The sequence below is a fragment of the Gekko japonicus genome, unplaced genomic scaffold, assembly GCF_001447785.1.
Source record: "Gekko japonicus isolate JY-2015 unplaced genomic scaffold, Gekko_japonicus_V1.1 scaffold225, whole genome shotgun sequence".
Lineage (NCBI taxonomy): Eukaryota > Metazoa > Chordata > Lepidosauria > Squamata > Gekkonidae > Gekko > Gekko japonicus.
In genome coordinates, this window is record NW_015174280.1 from 109,446 (window position 1) to 117,012 (window position 7,567).

Consider the following 7,567-nt stretch of genomic DNA (forward strand, 5'->3'; position numbering starts at 1 on the left):
TCATCCCTAAAATATCCTGAACGTTTCCAACCTGGAGTTGGCAACCCTATGTCCTTTCCAGGCAACCATCAGCCTACCTTTATCTGCCTGTCTGTCTTCAGGTTTACATCCCGCCCCCGGCAGCCTCTGCCTAGGGAAAGGGCAGTCTTTCCCTGCAGTGGGAACCAAAGCAGCTGACAGCATTCTCCTCTCCCCCGTATGATCCGCACAACAACCCTGTGAGGTATGTTAAACTTGAAAGTGTGTGAATGGTCCATAATCCCCAAGGCAGCTTTTAAAACATGAACCTGGGACCTGCACACCATCCTCTGAAGCGCTCTCAGGTACATATCTGTGGCAGAAATGGGGTGACTGCTGGTACCTTTTCCTATCATTTTTTGCCTTGTGGTATTCTGCTTGTGGTGTGATCTGTCTTTTTTGTGGTGTGGCATGATTGTGTTATTGGGTTTGTTTCTGTTGAAAGAGATGTGTTGTGAGTGAGGACATATTTTACCTCAGAATACAGCAGGTCCCATATGCAACTGACAATGCCAACTGTCTTGCGGAGGGGGGGGAGTTTGAGGTGTGGAATGGAGTGAAGTCCAATCAGCATCCATATGCAAATGACCTTGAAACGCTGGCCCAATCAGAGAAGAGTGGGCTGAAGCGGCCCAGCCATAGAAGCCCCGTCCCTGCACTCAGTCTGCAGATGGTCCTCTCCTGTCAGAGGCCCAGAGCAGACTGACCTGAACACTCTGGCCGGGGCTGATGTGGGCGGGACTACACAAAGCAGCCAGGCAACCCAGCCAGCATCTTCTGACTGATAGTTCCAGCCTCCAAACACTGTTGGTGTGAATTGGAACGTTGGGCCCCACTACGGCTTTATATATAAGGGAGAGATATCTCTGCTACCTGGCATTACATTTTATGACACACATGGCTCAGCCCAACAAGGTCTCATTTATGTCAGATATGGCCCTCATAACAAATGAGTTCAACACCCCTACATTAAGCTATTGTTAAAATTTTTATATTCACATTATTTTAATGCTTGCGTGATTGCAATGATAGCAAAGCTAACACAGTGTGAAGATGTGGAGAAGTTACCATTACTTTCTGTAGCTATAAGTAACTCTGAACATAGCTCAATATCTTTGATCAATGTCTGATGACTTGAAAATTGTTCCCATAAATAGTAGTGCCTTAAATTATTTACTAAAATGAAAAAAAACAGTGGGACCTTGTTAGTGAAGCTAAGACCAGACATCTGAAACCCATCCAAAAAAGGCAACTGATCAATTTTTTAAATCCAAATGGTTCCCCCATCAATTTCATGTCCCTGGATCAACAAACTCCAGAGAGGTAGGGATATTGCTCTCAAAAAAAATCTTGGTTTTATTCTAGTTTCTATAGAAGCAGATTTGAGAGGTTGTTGTCTATTTGTGAAGGATTTATATATGGGCAAACATATACTATAGCCTCAGTATATGCCAGACATACCAAACATGATCATCAGTTACATGAATCCTTACTTAGAGTGGTTAATAGCCTACATAAAAGTCAGAGAACAGACCACGAACCATGTGGATTTGTTAGGGAGAATTCAGGCATCTGTGGTATCTGTATTTTTATAGAAGCAGAACTGAGAGGTCATTGTCTATTTGTGAAAGGCTTTATATAGTATATATAGGCTATATATATAGTATATGTAGGGTATATACTATAGCCTCCATATATGCCCCAAATAATGATGAACAAGGGGATACAGGACGACCTCCTTGTATGGAAGCAATTTTTAGGTTCATACAACGGGGAGTCCTTTTGGCGTGAGGACCTCCTAGTCGAAGCAGAGCTGCAGGTTGCATCTGATGCTGCAGGTTCCTCTGGCTTTGGAGTATATTTCCGGGGGCACTGGTGTGCTGGGGAGTGGCCAGAGGAATGGTTTCAGGCAGGGTGGGTCAAAGACCTTACCTTCCTGGAATTTTTTCCAATTGTCACAGCAGTATGGATTTGGTTGTGGGAGTCTGCCAACCACACTGTCCACTTCTGGTGTGACAACATGTCCACAGTACACGTAATTAACTCCTTGATGTCCAAGTCTCCCAGGGTCATGGCTTTGGTTAGGGCCTTTACTCTGCAGTGTTTACGCAACAATATAATGTTCAAAGCTAGGCATGTGCTGGGAGTTAATAACAGGGTCGCTGACGCTCTCTCTCAAAAACAGATGGAGAGATTCCGTCAGCTGGTGCCAGAAGCTGACCAGTTCCTGATGTGTATGCCAGCCGAGATGTGGAAGATTGGGGGGCTGAAACTGATAGGGCAATGAGCCTGGCTCTTGCCCCTTCCACATGCAGAGCTTATTTGAGGGTGGGTAAGCAGTTCCTGTCCTTCAGGGAGGGAGCTGGAAGAAGAAGAGAGAGAAGAGATTGGATTTATACCCCGCCCTTCACTTGGAGTCTCAGAGCGGCTTACAAACTCCTTTCCCTTCCCCTCCCCACAACAGACACCCTGTGAGGTGGGTGGGGCTGAGAGAACTCTGACACAAACTGCTCTTTTTCAAGGACAGCTGTGCCAGAGCTTGTGACTGACCCAAGGTCACATCAGCAGGTGCAAGTGGAGGAGTGGGGAATCAAACCTGGTTCTCGCAGATTAGAGTCCGCACACTTAACCACTATACCAAACTGGCTCTCTGGACTGCGGCAAGTTTGGCCCATACCTGTTCCTCATTTAATGCATTTCTGTTTTAAATTAAGAGCCTGTCAGCTCGTTCCATCAGGGCCAAATTGTCTGCGCTGGCCTATACTAGCAAAGCTTCTGGGCATGTAGACAATATGGGCGATTTCTGTATCTGGAAGATGCTCGAGGGCTGGTCCAGGGAGAGTGGCAGGGTAGGTGACACCAGGGAGCCTCTGACCCCAGCAATATTGAGGAGGCTCAGGAATCAGTGGCAGACGTTGTGCACTGATGGCTATGAGGCTGCCCTGTTTCACGCTGCATCACTGGTTGCCTTTTGGGGGGCACTACGGATCAGTGAGCTGGTGGCTGGCTCATGACAGGATGTATCAGGCCTAGTTCTTGAACAGCGGGACGTTTCCATTTCAGACTCCAAAGTGGGAATTAGGCTATGCCAGTCAAAGACTGACCAGCACGGCAAGGGGAAGGTTATAGAGCTCAACCAATGTTCAGAAGTTGAGTTATGCCCAGTTGAGGCTTTGAGCCATTACTTGGCCTTGAGAGGAGAGGGCCAGGGTTACCTATTCCGACACAGGGATGGCACTCCCCTCACTAAATTTCAATTTTGAAGTCTGACTCAGAAGGCATTAGCCCACTTGGGATTCAGTGGGGTTCACTTTGGAACTCACTCTTTCCGGATAGGGGCTGCATCAACGGTGGCTGCCATGGGGTATACGGGCAGTGAGATTCAGCAGATAGGTCGATGGAGGTCATGCTGCTACAAGGGCTATGTCCGGAATTGCATTGTTTAAATATCCCATAAGGTTAGCTGATTTATTAATAATGTTCTTTTACAGATGCTGCAAGCCACGGAACAAGACGAAGGGTTACTGTCTGCGGCCACAGCATGGTCTTCTCGGCAGCTCATTGGGCCAGAAGGACATCCAGCGGCTCTGAGCTTTGCCTTAGTGCATGGGCAGAAGTGGAGTGGCTGGGGAGGAGGGGCATGCGATGGCCTGGGCTCCTTCCCCTGCTGTTTGGTGAGAGGAAGGGGCCTCCTCCTCACGTCCTGGTAATACACTTGGGGGGCAATGACCTGGGTCTGTTGAAGGGCAAGGCCCTTGTGTTGCAGGCCGACACAGACCTTGCGAGGATAAGAACAAGGTGGCCCGGCGTGAAGATAGTATGGTCAGCCATACTGCCCTGCCAGGTGTGGCGAAACTTAGAGGACCCCAGGTGTATTGACCGTGCCAGATGCAAAGTTAACAGGCAGCTGAGAAAGGCCATGGATGCTGGGTTGGGTATGTTTTTTCCACACCCCGATATACGGGTCGTTTTCCCGGACCTGTATAGAGACGATGGGGTGCATTTGTCTGACAAGGGCAATGGGATATTTTTGCAGGACTTGCAGCAAGGGATTAAGTCGGCATTAGGATGCTGAGTGGGGAGCAAAGGCCAAAACAGAGGCTTGACCTTGGCTGTGGCAGGTTTGTGCAAGCAAGAAAACGGAACTGGTGAGCACCTTTCGGCATATCCCATTAGGGAACAGGCGGTCATCAGGAACTGCCTTTGGATTCTAAGGTCCTGGGTGGGGAATGGTGATCACCTCCTCTGGGAACCTTTTAGGGCAGGCTCCTCCCTGCAAGTTGGAAGGCTTCAGGGGTAGGCGCTCCTAGGAGGCAACTAGTTGCTGGGCTGCTGGTCATGAGCCAGAGAGTAAATGGCTCACGGCCAGAGTTGGGTGACATGCCCTTCAAGGGCAAGGGGATTGGTCAGGGAGTGACACCTGCCTTGCTTGTTCCATGCTTGCTTAGTTGTCATTGCTACAACGTTCTGTTAAATAGTTAATAAAGTGGCCCTTGTTTAATTCCAAAACTGTTGTCTGTCTCATTATTCTGGCTGGGGGGGGGGGGCAATAGCTTCTAGACTCAACAAAGTCTTTATGCATTATGTAAATACAGATCGAGTAGGCTTTATGGCAAATCACAACATAGCTAATAGTATTCACAAATCACATAACATAATAGATTATTGTCGAAGAGAAAACATTACATAACATTACATCAATGATATTATCATTGAACATACAAAAAGCATTCTATTTATTATTTATTTATTTGTTAGATTTTTATCCCCTCCTCCCAGCCTAGGCCAGTTCAGGGCAACGTACAGACAGAATAAAATTCCAACAATACAATAGCATAAAATCACATCAGTTAATATAAATACAATGTTAAAACCAGGATATAATAAAGTGCTAGCAAACATTTCCTCATTTTATGGTCAGCTCCTTGGTCTTCTTCAGCTGTCTTGGGTGATTGGCTCAGGCAGTATTTAAGGGTCCAACGGGTCAGGGTTCCTCCAATGTGGATGTCAATTGTTGGCAGTAGAGGTAGTAGTGGTGGTGGCTCCAAAAGCCTGGTGGAAGAGCTCAATTTTACAGGCCCTATGGAACTGTGAAAGTTCCTGCAGAGCCCTCAACTCTTCTGGGAGCTCATTCCACCAGAGTGGAGCCGCCACCAAAAAAGCCCTGGCCCTAGTTGCCACCAGTCTGGCCTCCTTGAAACTCGGGAGAGCCAGCTGATTCTGGGTCCCAGATCACAGTGTCCTTTGGGGTACATATAGGGAAAGGTGGTCCCTCAGGTATGCAGGTCCCTGGCCATAAAGGGCTTTAAAGGTAAGAACCAGCACCTTGAAGCGAACCTGGTATGCTACAGGCAGCCAGTGCAATATCTTTAGCACAGGTTGGATGTGCTCCTGAATCGGGATTCCCATCAGCAACCTGGCCATGGCATTTTGCACCAGCTGCAGCTTCCAGATTTGTGACAAGGGCAGCCCCATGCAGAGGGCAGTACAGTAATCCAGTCTCAAGGAGACCATCACATGAATCACTGTTGCCAGGTCATTGTGTTCGAGGAAGGGAACCAACTGCCTGATCAGTCAAAGATGGTAAAAGGCCGACTTGGCAGCAGCTGCTACCTGGGCCTCCATTTTTAAGGAGGCATCTAGGAGCACTCCCAAACTCCTAACCCCCAGTGCTGACATGAGTGGTGTCCCATCGAAGGTTGGGAGTGGGATCCCTACCCTCGGACTGCTCCAACTCAGTCTTTGTTGGATTCAATTTCAGCCGGCTCAGCCTAAGCCAACCAGCCATGGCTTGTAACTCCCAACCTAGGTCTTCTGGTTTGGAGTCAGGCTGACTGTCCGACAGAAGATAGAGCTGGGTGTCATCCGCATATTGGTGACAATCCAGCCCATACCTCTGGGCAATCTGGACAAGAGGGCGCATATAGATGTTAAAAAGCATCGAGGACAACACTGCCCCTTGAGGCACTCCACATTCCAATGGGTGCCTTCAGGATAGCTGATCCCCCAGTGCCACTCTTTGTCCCCGATCTTGGAGAAAGGAAGCAAGCCACTGCAAAACTTGTCCCTGGACTCCAATGTCGGCGAGGCCGTGGATCAGTAGCTGATGGTCAACCGTGTTGAAAGTGGCCAACAGCTCTAACAGCAACAGCACTGCCAATCTGCCTCAATCCAGATGCCTTCAGAGGTTGTCTGTGAGGGCGACCAGTGCCATCTTCGTCCCATGGCCCGGGCAAAAACCGGACTGGAAAGGATCTAAAATGGAAGCATCATTTGACTGATTGGAAACTAAGTATTTTTTAAAATTACGATCTTATATGGGATTTGGGGAATGTTTTATGAGAATAATTCAAACTTTATATGACAACCCTAAGGCTCACATAAAAATTAATAACGTATGCTCAGATAGCTTCTCCTTAACAGGGGGAATGAGACAGGGTGTCCCTTCTCCCTATCACTGTTTGCTCTTGCGAGTGAGCTTCATGCTCTAGCAATATGTAACAACACAAACAACACAAACACAGGTACAATGCATAGACTCCACCCTCCAAACCAGCCACTTCCTCCTGGGGAACCATTGTTGCCAATCTCCAGGAGAGGGCTGGAAATCACTCAAAATTACAACTCCTCTTCAGGTAGCAGAGATCAATTCCTCTGGAGGAAATGGTGGACTCTGTGCCATTATACCCTGCTGAGGTTGCCACAGCAAATTGACACTGAGTGCCCAAGGCTAGGGCACTCTCCCAGAGCCTCTTTTTAGAGCTCATTGTATTTATTTCCACAATGGCCCTTATTCCTAGTTTCTAATAAAGTTGTTATTAAAATTTTTGAAAGATCTGTTACACTGGATGCCAGAAGTTGTTCAAATATTGTAAAAATATCTTCAGTGCAAACAAGAGACTCTATAAATACTCCAAGAATGCTTAGAAAGAAGGGAAATAGCCATGAAATTGATGATTTCCTTCTAGTATCTCATTGAATCCCTTAATTCAAGTGAAACCTTTAATGAGAAGGTTTTGTCATTCATCAACAACCTTCTTTGGGAGAAGACTGTACAATGGTGTAGGTGGAGATGGGAGAGGGGATAAATCTCCAGCTAAAGTTCAGTGTTTATACTTTCCTGCCAGTATTGCTGAACTTTTTCATGTCTTGTGTGCCTCCACATTAACCCAGTAGAGTTAATGTCCTTGTACACATTTGGTCATCCTCATTACTGCATGGGCCTATCACTGAGCAATTGATGAACAGTCTGGGGCTTGTTAAAAGAATGTTGATGTTCCTTAATGAATGAAGGTTTTTTTTCCTGCAGTATCCTCAGAATCTCTAGCTGTCAAAACATGATGGTCTCCAGCTGGACAGAAGGGCAGAGATTCTGTCTGGAGCAAGTTTGACAGAATTTTTAGTTGAAGTTAACTGGACTAGAAGCAGTCTGGGGTTTGTACTGTAAGTTTCAGGAGTTTTATGTAAGACCAACAGTTTTTCTGCCTGTTTCGAAGAGTCCTCTGGCTTCCATTATGTTCTGCTTATATATTTGTAAACAAAAAAGACA